General features: G+C 32.7%; 1 protein-coding gene and 1 pseudogene across 1 annotated transcript in view; one reads left to right on the top strand and one right to left on the bottom strand.

The window, feature by feature from the left end:
- The window catches only part of LOC108722905 (zinc finger protein 91), a 342,323-nt gene that overhangs the window by 302,084 nt on the left and 22,893 nt on the right, over positions 1–17,346 (top strand). The window lies entirely within an intron of this gene.
- Positions 3,341–6,554, bottom strand: LOC108722875 (ionotropic receptor 25a-like; annotated as a pseudogene).

The following is a 17,346-nucleotide window of genomic DNA, read 5'->3' as shown; positions in this document are numbered from 1 at the left end:
GCCGCTGCCGTTATGGCATCGTCGGGAAACTTCCTCTCAGGAGAATTCTTTTCGGATCCGCCATACACGATTGGAAATTCAAAACGGATATTGCGCTTAGAAAGCGGTCAGCTGTCTACTGACAGGTCGGTTCGCAGACGGCTTCGCTCCAGGGTGTTTTCCGGTTTATTTGTGTTTGCCCATCGGTTGCCGCGGGGATGACCCTAATCAATCGTAGTCATCACATATGTGACCAGCGTGCCTGTCATCTCCTCTTTTTGATAAAATTTTGACGAACATTCATTCATTATCATGTACCGCGATACTCTGATGGATACACGAACGACGTAGCTCTTCGTCAAGGCTATTCTATGCAAATCGTCAATGACCTTATCACTTATAGCTGGTCTCATTATCGTCGATAAACAAAGTGTACATTAATTATTTCGATTAGGAATGCTCATTTACGTGATACAAGGGCAACGATAGGATTGACACGTAAAACCAGACCGGGAAATTGAATTTATTCGAGTCAAAGAGATCGAGAACGAGAATTTGCATAAGAGTGTGACTAGCCACCTGTATACAAAAGAAGAGAATGATCAAGGATTTGCATTTACGCAGTGGCTATCGGATTTGATGCAATCGATCACTTCCATTTCATTTATTTGGTATTTTTTTGAAATCGATTCCTGCTCGAAGGACTCCATTCAGCTAGGTAACTGCTTGTTAAAAATATAAAAGGAACGTTTACGCACCTTACGTGTATGTTTCTTTGTCGCAAGGATATCAGAGATTATAGAAAATAAAAATCGCCTGTGGCGATTATTATAAGTCTCGCAAAAATTATATAACGATAGAAATAAAAGCACAAGTGGCGATTATTATAGTCATATAATATAGATTTGACGAACCGTGATTGCTATTTTATCGTGTATTTAATTAACAAATTTATATGTATTATATATATTTTATATATTTTCCTAAAGATTTCGAAATGAAAAAAGAGATCTTCAAGAAGGTACGGAATAACATTTTTATTTATTCAGGACGGAATTGAGACAGGAATCGAATGTTACGTGACATTTCGTACTACATTTCTGTTAATATGTATAACTGCCATCGGGATGAATCTCACCCGTGACGGTGATTTATAATCCGTTAGAGTGCATTCCGCTCAAGTGTTCAGTTTATATGTACTGTAAAGCGAGATTACTTCATCAAGGTGCATGACTCTTTGGCACACTTGGTATCTCTTTTCTGACATATTTGGTTTCTCGAGATTTCAACGAGAATTATTTTACGTATTATATTTACGACTCTTTCCTCCAAAATGATAAAAAATTTATTGAAATATTACACGATATTTTCTACAGTAAACACATAAATTTTTTCCACTACATTGCACTATTTACACATTTTTAATAATTCTTAATTCAAATGACATAATCGAAAGTTACTTTTACACGACATCACGCGAACTTACTCAATCGGAGTTTACATTTTTTATCATGCAAATCGACCAGCTGCAAAAATAGTCAAAAACTACATTCTGTGGTCCAGTAATATATAATTGCGCGATATGAAGTAAACTTTATCCTTGACACACATGCAAACTACCGTGGTTAACGAGCAAACGGGATTACGAATCTCGAAATGTATAATTTAAGCACAATCAACTCGAAACCTTGTAATAATATCTAACTCCATCTGTGCCACGTTCAAGGCGTGAGATACGCGCAGATATCGTGTGCAACGGTACTACTGAATGGTATACTATTACAACTCAATTATTATTATTATTACTGTTATTATTACTCTCATTATTATAAAATCTGAGATTTTTATTTTCGATAAAAAGCGAACGGTGATATTGACTTTACATTTTACGTATCTGAGAATTTTAAATTGAATATTAATTTTTATTAGATTTTTATTTCAACTTTTTGACGTTCAAACCCCTACAGCACAAAGTTGCATCAAAGTTGCAACAACACTGCTGGAACATTGCATGTTGCAGCAATATCGCAGAGATTTTGCAGTGATATTGCTGCAAATTCTGTGCTGTATAGGAATTTTTTAGGGCGCCATAAAAACTTTTCACAAAACTAAACAAAGAAATATCATTCTCCAGTGGTACCCTTTCGCATGCGAAATTCACTTTGATGTTGTCCACTTTCTAATATGATTATTCAGTTTTTTCAGCAACATTTTCGCCGTTTCGTTTTATTAACAATCACCTTTTGTCTTTTGTGACCACGATAGTAATGTGTGAATAATATAACACAGCAAGAAATGTTCTAATATAAGTGAGTAAAAATATTGCCGCGTATCATTAAACATGAATCTCCAATCAATGTCGTTTCTATTCGAATATTATGTTCTCACTAGACTTTCATACCATTTTTTTCGCAGTTTTCATTACATTGCTCGAAGGTTATAGTTTGTAAGATTTTGCAAGTGCGAAGAACAGAGAATGTAATAAAGAACAACAATTTTATAAAATGCTTTGAAATTAGTTCTTTATATTTAAATGTTTTCTCTCAATGGAGTAAATATTATCAAAAATTACTTATAAATCATTTTGTATCTTATTATCAAAGATACGTGTTTGCTTATTAAACCTATTCGATTTTTTAACGTAATTACTCGCGAGTTATATTTCTGACATCCTATATATTTTAATTTTCATTGTTGTCTTTTTTAATGATTTACGATTAAATAAAGATTGATAATATTCTATATCAACATCCTTTAAATAAAGATAAATACAAAAATTAAGTTATAAAACAATTTGCGTTAAATATAATAATGTGTATAGATAGCATTATTTATACATTTCACGAATTTATTAAGCCGGGGTTACTTGGACACTCTACACAAGTAATTAAAGAGGGATTATTGAGGATTCTTTTTTAACTCCAGAAGTGACGTGGGTCTATTTGACTTCCTATGCAGTAGTTGTTTGGATAATAAAAATTCTGATGAGTAAAAACGATTCAACTTTCTCTGTAAAGTAATAGATAAAAAAAATACATTATTATATTTGAAAATATGATCAGTTCTTATGATCAATTCGTGTATCTATTATTATGTAGTACCTAATCTTGTATAAAAACAATTCAATTTTTTTATATTACATTTGCACATTTGGATTATTTTTTTAAATTAATTTAGTATTTATTCTTTTTTTATTACATATGATCTTTATATCATTTTGGTTTCTTAAAATTAATATTGATATCTTTTAATCAATATACATATAAATGATGGGTCACTAGTGATAGGCCCAATGTCAATAGCATGTTACAGATTTTGACATCAGAACCAGAGTTAACAGCAAATTTGCGAAATTCCTGGCTCAATCGTAATTTGTTAGTTTAAAGTATGTAATGCGCTTCGCAATTTTTCGCACATTGTTCGCAGTTTTCGTATTGGAGAGGAAGTCTACTTTCTTCATCACGTTATAAATCTTCGTATACGTCTTCTCGACCGAGTATTCCCAGTTAGCTTGCCCTTTTCATAATTTGACGTACTTCCGTTCAAACTCATCTGTCTCCACAGACATTCTCGCAATTACTGAGGATGTCCAACTAAAAGCAGCTCCACTATGATTGATTTATTCTTTTTGGTGAAATGAGCAAACTTATCCTTCGTTGTCCAAACGAGAGATAAAGAGATCATTTATGATCAGTGTTTTCCGTTATCTAGATAAAATTATCTAGATAATTATGTAGATGAAGAAATGGCTTTATCTTATCTTTATCTAGATTATTAAGAATATAGATTAGCTTAGATAAAATCTTTATTTTATCTTAGATAAAATCTTTTCAAATTAACTAAGATTGTAGCAGAGTATTGTAAAAAAATTTCTATATAACTTCTAATAGTAATAATGATGAGAATTTTTTTATGATATAGATAAAACTGGGATCAGTAGCGACATAATTCAAAGCGACATTGAAGTATTTTCATATTTAGAAGATAAATCTAAGGAATTAGATATTCTTAATTTGTAAACACGTCAAACAAATTTTTTTTAAGTATGATACATCATTGCCATTATCAGCGCCAGTAGAGTGCCTTTTTATTTGTGGACAAATATTAATTCCACGTAGAAACCGTTTCTTAGACGAAATGTTCAAAAAACTTTTATTCGTAAAAAATAAAGATTAATGAAAATATAAATACCTTTTTTGTATCCTAATGCCTAATTTCTTCACTTCCAGATAAGTTGCGGATAACCTTATCCAGGAAATATGTCCATTGTATTTTGAGATATCTCTTGGATAGTCCAAGAGAGATCTCTTGGGAGATATCTCTTGGATAGTTATCTAGAGGTGAAGAAATTGAGCATAAATCGTTTTACTGTCTAATAGTTAATTAAAAACAAAATTATCTTAAAAATTATTTAGATAAAAATTTGTAAATTTCATTTTTTATCTAGATTAATCATCTTCATTAATGTAAAGTTAATCATCTTATCTAAGATACATTTTGTGTGATTTATCTTATCTATATCTAGATAATTTTTAATTATCTAAGCGCAACACTTATTTATGATGAGTATTAATTAAACGTTGAACATGCCTTTCTTCCTTCCTTTGATTCTGTCATCACATTTAGAAACCACACGAAGTTTTAATCATTTTCACGAGTGAAAATTGCAAATGCGTTGATTAACTATAATCACCTGCAGCGACAAAAGAGTTAACACGGATTAATATTAAAGCGAATAAGCTTATGCTGAATTTCAAATATTAGTATGTTGCTGTAAGATACGTTATTACATGTAATTAGAATGATTTCGGTTACGAGATTATTGATTAAATTTGCCAATATCGGCAAATTTAATACTTTTAAACAATTCATCTGTATTATATCAGATTCAAAATACGATATATAGCTTTATATATCAAATTATTATTTATTAAAGAGAAACTAGGGGTATATATCGTATTTCAAGGCAATTTAATTTCGCAGGTAACTTGATCGACCATGTACAAATTTATTTATTATTTCAATTATTACCTTTCGATTTTAATGAACAATAATTTAATTATTGAAATATGGTATAGAATACGAAAATCTTCAATTTATTATTTTTTGTATAAATAAAAGCTCTTCTAAATTTTTGTAACACATGTCTAACATATTTGCGGTATTTTTCTGTAATGTAAACATATAAAAAAAAGAGGAAACAGACTGTAACGTAATAAGTATACATGAACTGGGCATATTTTTATCTTTTAGCATCTGTGCTCCGTTAGAAAAAAACAGTAATATATTGAATTGCATCAGCATCTCTTTTCAACTTGAGAGAGAGCGAGAGAGAGAGAGAGAGAGAGAGAGAGAGAGAGAGAGAGGATCAAGTTACCTTTTTCTAAACAGATAGTGACATTCTCACAGGAATATGCAGAGTCTACATATATTTATTACTTCTATGGATAACAATACCACAGCAGATATTGCGAGTACACAATCTATACTGTTATTCGTTGTCAGAACTCTAATAATTCTTTGTCGTAAGATTTTCTCTGTATCTCTGAAAATATCGACTTGGTTTGTAACCGCTATCTGTTTTCCTTGTGCATATTGTCGATTCCTCTAGAAGAGGAGATTCCTCTAGAAATTATATAAACTCATCGTTTTTTAATTCAAAAAAGATCACGTATTCTCGTTGAAATTCATATTGTTAATTAACTTTGTTAATTAATAATATTTAATAATAGTATTAATAATAATAGTTAATTAACAATAAGAATTTAAAGAATATTTCCACGATGTTCACACATGCTATTATTCAGAATTATTAAGAAGAGTACCAATTACGACACTTCATTTAGTTGGACAAAATTTATTCTTTATTAAATAACATGAATCATTCCACACTGTGAAATTCATAATGTCAAATTGTACTCAATTTGAATTTTTTTTAATCATTTTTACAGATCGTCACTCTGCTTGCCTACTCAATATGTCATTAATTTAACTAAAACAATGGGGTTAATCAATTTAACTCAAGAAAATGTATTGAATTTAACTCAAAAGTTTATTATTTACTAAATATGTACGTTAATATAGACATTTACTTTGAAATTAATTATAAAAATGGATTGATTTACATTTTGACACACAAGGAAGTTAAAAATAACAAAATGCTATTTAACTCAAGGGATTGAATTACCATTGTTCCTTCAATGTATAACAGTATATTTTCAAATCGGCGAATTAAAAATATTCGATTTGGTCCTGCTTTCTGAGATCGTCTATCCTAATGTGCCACTCCAATCAATGCATTGTTAGGTCCGAAGCGAGAATGTACGCTACGATGAAAGACGAATCTGAGGAGCTAGTGACCACCAATTTGTTGGACAGATTCTTGGGCATCAAACCGCAACTCTGTGGCATTATCGATATAATACAAAACCAAAAGCATTTTCTCAAACTCGCGAAACGCGAATATTTCCCGGGTGCATTTCTGTATTGCAAGAGCGGATAATTCTCGAACATATATACCAAGATCGACGTGACAAGAAACACTATGGAGAAATTCAGACGTGATAATCGTGAGAAATCGTAGGAGTAAGGTAGCCACTTGGGCTTTCGATCGTGATACCGTTATCTTTGTAGTAGAGTATGGTGAAGTTCACTACGTATTCACGAGGGAAAGGAATCTTTAGAATGTATATATAGCTTCTGAAGATATATACCAAGCAATTATTGAACTCTTCGCATATTAATTGATGTAACGCAATGTCATTAATGATAATTTAAGGTCATAATTATACCCAATTTAAATAATTTTCAATCATTTCTATAAATCGCCATTGCTTCTATTAAATATATACGTCGTTAATTTAATTGGAACGATGGAGTTAAACAATTTTACCCAAGAAAATGTATTAAATTTAACTCCAATGTTTATATTATTTACTAAATGTATACGTTGATATAGATGTTGTTTACGTTAAAATTAATCATAAAAATGGATTAACGTATACTTTGATATATGGAAGTTAAAAACAACAAAATGTTATATTTAACTCAAAAGATTGGATTACCATTGCTACTTTGAAATATCTAACAGTCTATATTTTTTTGTTCTACCATGTCGATTTATGTATCCATTCATGTTCCATTTAATTATATGACAGAAGCCATCACCAGATTCTCGTGCGTCATAATCAAAATCTGCACCACCGCATTCAAGAGATCGATACGATAGCCGTAAAAGGTATTGCAGCTGCTGTTGTATGTACACAACAAACAGCGTATAAACGGTCATTACTACGTGATACAGCGACCTCGTGGTAACATTCATCTTATGGGCTTTCAAGTCCGCTAATTGCATTGGAAACACTCGCGTGAGATCTCTGTAACTTGATAGAACCTGTCCCGGTTATTACATTTTGACTAATCCCCATTTATAAACCTGCACTAACTAATTAATGACATATATATAGATTAATTTATTGGACATCGAACGTACGAAATGACAATATAACGTATTTCTCAAAATTATTAATTAATTTGAATATTAAATATTGAATGATATTCTGATGAAGGATAAATCCAAAAAATCTTGCTTTAAAAGTAAAATCTGTCTTTAGATCGATTTCCTCTTCGTAGTAGATTTTTAATCAAGTCGAGATTCATATAATATATATACGGATACATCGATTTATCGGTAAAACTCACGATACAATGGACTTATTGAACGCGCTTTAATAAATTATCTCGTAAATACATCGCCTTAATGTCTGCTCAATTCGATATCGAAAACAAAAATTTATAGCTGAACGTGCAAACCTCAAAAGCCGACCAATTTTAGAACGATGCAAAATTAATTAATGTGTACCTTAATTACTCCCCATTATTTAAAGCTGTCGATATACATGTGTGTTGACCGCTATGACGCAACATGAGTAAAACAAGTAAATGCAACATGGATAAAATAACGAGTTCGCATTTATGCAGGTTAAAAGTTCTGAAAGTTAAGTATGCGTGTGCTGCATGTTTTTTTTTTTTCGTCACTTGTCTGTCCATTATTTTTTATTTTTCCCCAAGCGCCATGTACTAGCGAAGTAATATACTATGCAAAGTGCGAGAAATGAAGACCAGTCGCACCAAAAGGTCTCACTTCTACGAAGATAATTGTGAAATCTTCGCGGAAAACAATCTCTATGAGCTTCGCTTGTGTTTCTGTACTGGTTGCCTCCGGGATGATGCGGTCCGTACTTATCTATACACCTCTATTCTTCCCTTTTTTTACAAAGTATCTTCTCTTCAATAATAGGGCACTACAGACGCGCGGCTTGGTCGAACATTGTTTCTACGTACATTCCGCGGGAAATTAGGACACGAGCACGCACGTGTGCGTTTCCCGTATAACGTGCAATTTCGTTCGAGACATTAAGGTGATATTGTTATGATGCTCTACATAGAACAACGTAAAATTTTTAATTCACTGATGTGATTATTTACGATACGACAATAATCACGTAGAGTATGTTTACTGCACTCCCAGAGGCGAAAAAATGTGAATTGCTGTAAAATATGTTTTGTATGGATATCGTTTTAATGTATTTTTTTTTCTTATTTAATAACTGTTCTTTACAATCCTTTAAATATGTAATTCTATCGGAAATTCACATAAAAAAGCGTTGTATAAATTAAAATTTTATTTTTTTTTAAATGGTATATATACTGTTGCAACAAGCTATGTAACGTTGTTATTCCGTTTAATATTTGGTTCTCTTATTTACTTTTTTATAAAACTGTGAGTAAACCATATCCATATGATATTTGAGAACATTATAATATTCTAAAATACTAACAAATTAGAAAAAAATTAATAATATACAATTTGTTGTAAATAATATCGAAAATTATTAATTATATGATTTTAATTGGGCTATGAAAATATTCTAAGTAGGCGTTTTCATAAGAAAAATTAAGTGACCATTCTTAAGTTAAGAATTCTATCTTAAGGAATTAATTGAATTATGTTGCTGGATTAGAGAGAAGATCAAATGTAGTAGAATAAATGCTGAAAATGATTACAAGTTATTAACTGCTTAATTCTTTAATATTTTTGAAATATTTTTTAATATTTTTGTACAGATAATATCTTCAGATTCTTTGCAATTTTTCGCTCATTTTGTATTCAAAGCACGACGAGTATGCTCCTTATATAAAAGGCAAAGTCCACCGCCCGAGTAACACATCAAAAATATAGTAAAGTACAGAAATATGAGGAAATCCAAGTTTTAGGTCAAAAGGTGACAAATTCATGTAGTACGAATTGTTGAAGGCAAAAAAGATAAAAATTAAAGATTTCATAAACGTTAAAGCCTGTAAGGTTAATTACATTAATATTTCATGTACTGTATGTCGTGTAATACTGTGTACCTATCCTTCATCCCAGCATGACTAATATCATATGTAAGCACGGACATTTTTTAATTCTTATTATTTATTAAAGAAGTCTTATAATAATAAATGTTTTTTAATTTGTCTCGCACGATCCAATCTTTATCAAAGAAAATTGAATCTTCACTAAATAAAAGAAAATTAAATTCTACCCTGAACCACCGAGCTGTACGTTAAAGAATCACGACGAACAAAGATATTAAATACAATTTTCGCCAATTTAAAACGACCACCGGTTTATTGGAAGAATAATGATCTGTTATTAACGTAAATTCTTTTTTAAAGTGACTGTGTGGATTAATAATGCGATTTTTCTTTTCCCTCCTTTTTTCTGCCTGCAGTTATCTCGCATCAATTTAATTTTTATTAAGCATACATTGCACATCCAATTTCACTTTCAATGTGTAACTATAATTTATAAAAATATATAACAATATATACATTATATGTATATGAGTGCATATTTTTACAAATTATGGTTACGCATTAATGACAAACGTGTCGTCATGTTTGCCATTAAATTCATTTTATTCACGATATGGACCGAATTTATAACTTGTTACATCGGTTTGCACGATCTTCTTGGAATTTACATAATAAAATTGGTTTATTGAGTCGGTATATTAACAAAACTTGCAAACCTTTAATTACTACGGGGATCACTTCCTATTGCTTTTAATTAATTACAAAGTTCCGTCTTTGAGTACGATAATCTGGGAAAAAATCTTGACAAATTTTCACTGCAATTAAGACATTGTAATGTATCATTTACTTTGAACCATTCTCGAGTTAACATAATACGTATAATTATCATGAGAACGTAATCGCCGCTAGTAAATACATGGTTATGTAAATCGTGTCAATTATTTGGAATTATCGGGCTGAGAGTGCGATGAAAAAACGAGAATACTGTGTGCAAAAGGATACAAGAGGATTCATAAATCGTTCTAATTGGTGTAAATGAAAAGCGGACGTGTTTTAGTACTGGACTTTCCTGCGAGCAGCAATAAAACGAGCTTTACCTGAAAGTTTCTAATACGACGCGATAAAGGCAGCTGTCGTGAATATTAAAGCATCCGATATTAAACTCAGCCAACGACTCATAGCTCCGGATATTTCATAATTTGCATGATTTGAGCAATTCCATAGAGTCCATTATCCAGAATGCTATTATATTATCGAATAGCAATTTTTTATCCATTAAAGAATGAACGCTATTCAACCTTTAGATGCTATAGTACGTGAACAAAACAATTGGGTATGGTATTTCCAACCCAATTTGATTGCTTATAACGTTCCTAAAAAAGGAACATTTGAATAATTTTCTTTTAATCAAAATTCAAAACATAAAAGAATACCTATATAATATTTGCTTGCCAAACAAATATATATATATATCTTTATTAATAAAAATTGGAAACAATGAAGAAAACATTGGAAGAGTTGAATAATACTATTAAAAAGATGTTTAAATTAATATATAATAATTTATTAAAAAGATCATATTCGATATTTGCCGCCTTTATGTAAAAATTTACTGTTATCAATAAATAACAGATGAGGAAACATTTATTGCCATTATTATAAGAAATAAAAAACCAGCGTATATTGTACGTAAAATGAAATCCATGTAAGACGTGCCTTTCATTTCGTATTCAGTAAGTAATAATTTCCATCTCACTCCGAGTACTTTGGTCACTCTTGATAACGAACAAACGGAAATCCATTAAAGAAAATTGCCGGTGCAATTATCCGATCGATGAAAGCACATTTATCCATAATAAAATCGTTGAAGATGACGAAACAGTGACGGTGGTCGACTCTGATGAAATTTGCGTGCGAGCTTCCTTTCGAAATGCAGTTTACAACGAAATGCCTGGCGACGTACAAACAAGGTAATAGGTCTCGTGACGCTGCTCTCGCGAACGTTTACGTGAGGATACGCGATCCCTTTTTCACGATATCGCGGATGTCGCGGAGACTGCGCTGCGCGAGATTGCACGAAGAAACGACTGGAGCTAATGGAAAACGCCCGGATTTCGACATCGATTTGTATGCCGCGGTGCTCGCGTGTCCGCGGGACCTGGAAATAGACGAGTTTCACGAGTACGTTAATACCTCGCGTAAGTACCCGTCTATAACACGACGGAAGCCTGCCTTATTTAATTGCAAAATTCTTTGCGGATTCTTACGTGTGTACTAGTAGGTGCTCGATCAAAACAACGCGCTTTAGATATCCAGAGAAAATTATTAACACGACGATAAGCAACGCGACCCTCGACCTGTCATGTTCATTCATGAATATGAAAATAATATCTGAGTGCACCCTCGCCTGATGAAACCAACCAGATTGTTAAATTATGTGAGCGCACGTGAACTCACGTACACGTCGTTTCATCAATCCTACATATACCTTCCTCTTTCTAGAAAGTATAAAAGGGATTTCACCAAGGAGTTCACCATAGACTCTTACACGTTCAATAATATATGTGACTTTTATGTACACGCAATGTAACACTTATGAATCCTTATTTGAGTATTTCCTACTTTACTGGAATTTTTACGGTTATGATATAGCCAATGCTATTATCCTTTGTTCAACCATTCTTTCCATTCTATTGAAGACATCGTTCTACGTATAATATCCGGGTGATATATTTAATAGGAACAAATAACTCTTCTAAAAGAATTACAAATAAGATAAAATAAGATGTCTATCACGTTGCATTTTATGTGCTTAAAAATTTAAATGAATTTATGACTAATTATTCATCCGAATAGTCAAAGTATTTTATTTTAATTGAATTATAAAACATGATTAAATATATGATAAATAAAAAAGTAATGGAGTTACATATTATATTAATGTAATTCCCGTGCAAAATATTTAAAAAAATATCATTTTCATATTAAAAGAACGCTCTTTGCTGAGTTCATTTTATACTCGTTGCTTTGTGCGTTATAGTCTTTCATTTATTTTACATGTGTGTAAATTAAATTTTTCAAATACAGAGTGTTTTGCAAAAAGGGCCTATTACGTTCTCTGAGGGGACTGTTATTTTAGTATGTGGGTTATATCATATAGAGGGAATTGCCACGTAACACGAACAATGCACGAAGCACTTGGCTTTTGTAACAATGCAACCCGAGACACGGCACAGACGATTTTGCTGGCGTTTTTAGCGTCGCGTGCAAAGCGTCACGCGAAATATAATACTTCTTGTATAATCCGTCTTTGAAAAAAGGAGCAAATACTGCCGAATCGTTAGTCCAAATGTTATATTATGTACGATACGGGATATTTTAAAGGTAAATCAGTCAGAATTTCACCAACATAATTTATTATGCTTATGAATCATTACGTAAAAAACAAAAATAGGAAGTAAAACAAATATACAAATTAATAACAGCAAAATATTCCCTGCAAATTAATAATGAAATAGATCGTACTCACATGTATATATATTCATTTATTTTTCTCTTTCTATTCGATCGCACAACAGGCGCACAAAATTCTGAAGGAATCCACAGTGAACATTGCGTAAAATCCATAACACCGTACAACATTGTTTATTTCAATATTTCATTGGTATTCGTACACATCCATCTCACACATAATAGTTCTTTAAAATTAACGACGAGCTTTTACCATACACCACGCACCTATGCAAGAATTAATACGTAGCGGTAATAATTTAAATGGTAACATATATTTCGGTATTATAAAGAACGCGTAATAGAATTACGATTTAAAAAATTATTGGATCGATCGCACATATTAACATCAATGAAATGTATGGCCGGCTATGTATGGCCGGAAGATATTTATTCAAGATTCGTAAACCGCGTTACATAATATCGACTGAAATTTACGAGTTACATATGTATCTTTCTAAATGATTTTATTCGGTATTTACGCAGAGATTTTACTACTCCGCGTGTGTTTGTCATAAATTGTCATCAATTGAAATAAATGTCTTCCTGTTACCAATGTTCATCGCGGTGTACATAATTAGATATATAATCGTCCATCGATTCGATGCACTCATTACTCGCACACCGGTCACTCACTGTGCATATACGCATGACAGTATGTCCGGCTTGTTCATTAATTGATTTTACATGCACACATCCAAGCGGCAGGCTCACATGATTGCTCGTTTGATCTGCACATTCAAAAGATGCGAGCGGAGTTCCTCCCAGATTTCTTCTTGTAATCCTTGTCTCGAATTTTTTATAACGCAAATGTTGTATAATGATGCAACATGTAAATTCGTCATTCGTTTTGCGCTTGCATCGCAAGCTTCCCGCGTCTGTTTTTCCCAAGTGACGGATTACAAGCAGATCAAATAAATGTTACATTCATCCCACGCTTGAAATATTCGTAGAAACAACGACTATATATACTTGGAATGTATACGTATAAATCTAGAGAGCGAGCACCGTAATAAAAAAGGAAGATTTATATAAACATGATTTGCGGAAGCTTCATATTTTTTCGCTACATCCAATTCAAGAAAAAATTATTGACGTAAACAAAATTATTAAATATAATTAAATACATATTAGAAAGAACTATTTTATGAAACGTAAACTGTTAATAAATTTAATTTATAATTATAAATTGAAATTAATAATTTTTTTATAATACTTTTCATTATACGAATAATTTTATTTATTATTGCAATGTAATGGTCTTCTCGGTAAATAGATTCTTTCAGAAATCTTTGTAGATTTCCTAAGTTTTTTGGATTTTGTAGTTGTAAAACGATAATAACAGTGGTCTACTTGAATCGAAGTAGTACAGCGATTCAAAGATATCAATTTTCATTAAATTCAACATCGAGACGAGACAAAGAATATGTTTTGCCAAACGGTTATATCATACTAAGCATTATTTGTTTTTTGCACCATTCTAGATTGTATCTATCGTAACCAGCCTATTTATTTTCATTTAAATTCAAAAATATTCCTTTCATTCCTCTCTCCAAGTATTGCGTTTTTTTTCGCGCCCTGTGATAAAACATACGATTTCTCTTTCTGCAATATACGTATGGATCACCCGTATTTTTCCAAACGTAAAATACACAACAGTGGACGATTCGAATCTTCCATTCTTTTATGAAAAAAATTTTGATATTTTTATAAATATTTTTAAATATTATTAATGATATTTTTAAAAAATTAATTATCGACAATGGATGCGATAAAATCGTCAGAAATCATATTAAGAACACAACTATAGAATGCTATACATTGTTTTTATCTATCGGACGAGAATTTGCATCTTGACTTTTTCTGAAAAACAAAAGAAGAAATTATTTTCTTTCGCAGACATGGAAGAAGTTCGGAGATTGTGCGAGAAATAACTCTCTGAACTGGGACACAGGAAATCTCCGCTGGCAATGTTACCACGTACAGAAACGAGTATCGCTGTATTGCTATACTTGTAAATCACAACCAACCGAGTATCAGTTTATCAACTAGGTGTGTGTATATATATATATATCTTTTTATTTATCATACGTATCTAGAACTGTATTCTTTGTATCGAGCGACCAGGCTCGACAACGTGAAATTCTCGCACGTCGTGAATCGTTCCGCGGCATCCAAAATATTATATTTGAAAAATTATTGTTTAACAATCCTGTCATTTGAAAAGAAAAATCACTCGACTTAAATTTCAAGGGTGGAAATTGAGACGAGCTACGTACCGATTCGCGAAACACTCATGCGAGAATTGCACCGCTGATACGTATGTACATTAATATAATGCGCGATATAATATACAATATATAATATAATATCATAAACTACGCATTTTGAGATTCCTACCCAAGATATCGATATTCGAAAGATCGAACGCTGTCTCATGTAACGAGATAACGTGAGAAAGACAACAATGAAAAGAGAGATGGTACATAATGCAGAGGAGAAAAATGCTGTAATATAATCTTTACGTCTTTTTCTACCGAGTTAAAACGTAATAAATACGTTATTTTGGCACTTATTAATATCGTCGCGAAAGTAATAGGAGAGGAAAACAGTTTTTTTAGCTCAAACAACAAATTTTCATATTTTATATAAGAGAGTAAATAAGGGCGAAAAAGAACATTGGAAAAAATATCGATCAGTTTTACAAATCAAATATTCTCTTTATTCCAATACATGCAAAAGAATCGAATTAAATTTCTACCTCGGGACACGCTAGGTTTTACATCAAACGTCACAGTGAAAATTTCATTTAAATAAAAAACGAACGTTTTAAAACAGCATTTAGGCGTACACAAAGACACGAATTTTTCACGCAAACGGGATTCATGCGGTAACTTTGGTAAAAAAAAAAAACGTAATCTCGTTTGTGTCAACTCGCGACCAAGTTTGCAAGTTTAGAACTACCTGTAGCGTTTTGAAGATTATAAAGAAAAAAAAATCGATGTAGTTTTTAAAAACGATCGGAGCCTCGTAACGCGTTGATCTCTCTCTCTCTCTCTCTCTCTCTCTCTCTCGCTCTCTTTCTCCCTCTCTTGGGTAGGAGGCAACACTGCATCGAAGAGTATAACTCGAGTAAAGAAATGTTCCCTATCCTAGTAATTAAAAATCTTACGTCGTTCGTAGCACGGCTACGAACGTGTTCTCACAACCTTATCACAACCTTATTATAGAGTGCCCTGGTGACGAGCTTACCACCGAGTCGTATGATCGTCCGATCTATTTTCTTCGCCCTTCTCACCTGGAATTCATTTCAATCTGTCTGTTTGGCGCGGCACTCGAGGAGATGGCGATTTCTCGCCGCCTGTTCCCTCGTTTTTACCCTTAAAGATACTTTAAAATTGTATTGTGGTCATATAAATAGGTACTTCGCATATGTCAAAGTATGTGGATGTATGTATAAGTATGTGTGTACGTGTGTGCATGTACGCAGATCTACACGGTATCCCGTAATCACCGATGTCTCATTGAGCGGTAGAAACATATACAAGACCGGATACTCACTTGAGAGTTGTTCTTCAAAACCAATCTTAATAATGAAAAGTTTCGACGAATCACTTCTGATTTTATGTTTGCCTAAAGAATTTTCAATGAAACACACACAAGTCTCCGTTCGATACTTCCGTGTGGAACGACCAAAGTTTGTTTTCAACTTTTAGAGGATATATATAAACGAGTAACGAAACTCATTCTATTATTTGTAACTGAAACGCGTTTTCGACGAGTCAAGATGAAGATGTAAAATCACGATGCAGCCATCAGGGTCACGAAAGTTGAATATTAAAAAGTTAAAATGAATGATGGCGCGCCGTCCGAGTTCTGAAGAAAAATCGGCTATTAATAAACTAAGAGAGCTGTCATTATGATAAATAGCGGTGATTCCGGGAAACTTTTGTAGCGCTACGTGACGATATTATCGCGTGTCAACGTGATTACGTTGGGAGGCGGTTTAAAGTGAGATTTTATACGACGCGCGCGGTCACGACCGTGCGAGTCCTGAAACCGCAGAGATTGTGCGGGTCGGCGTTGTTAACGTCACGCTCCGAATAAACGACCGCCTCGGTGGTGACGAACAAATGCCTCTTACGCTGTTGCCTTACTGACCAATTATCCGGGATCTACAATAGGGTTTTAAGCCTTAAGCCATAAGAAATGAGTGAATCGCAGTCGATTATTCTCCTCGGATTCGACTGTAATTGGTCAATTTCTTACGGCTTAAGGCTTAAAACACCTATTGTAGATCCAGACTTACGCTACGTGCCTCGCGATTGAGGCTTATGGGTTAGGACTATTAATTATTCACAACCGTAATACTTGCAATTGTTAACGTTCGGTGGACGTGCGCACGTCTACCGGATCTATCTAAAACGCACGTACGATTATTTCTCCGTTGTCGTTGGTAGAAGAAAAGCACGTCTCCTTCTTTCGCCGACGCGCCAA

The sequence above is a fragment of the Mycetomoellerius zeteki genome, unplaced genomic scaffold, assembly GCF_001594055.1.
Source record: "Mycetomoellerius zeteki isolate Tzet28-1 unplaced genomic scaffold, Tzet1.0 scaffold221, whole genome shotgun sequence".
In the NCBI taxonomy this organism is placed as follows: Eukaryota; Metazoa; Arthropoda; class Insecta; order Hymenoptera; family Formicidae; genus Mycetomoellerius; species Mycetomoellerius zeteki.
This window is presented reverse-complemented; position numbering and strand designations above follow the sequence as displayed.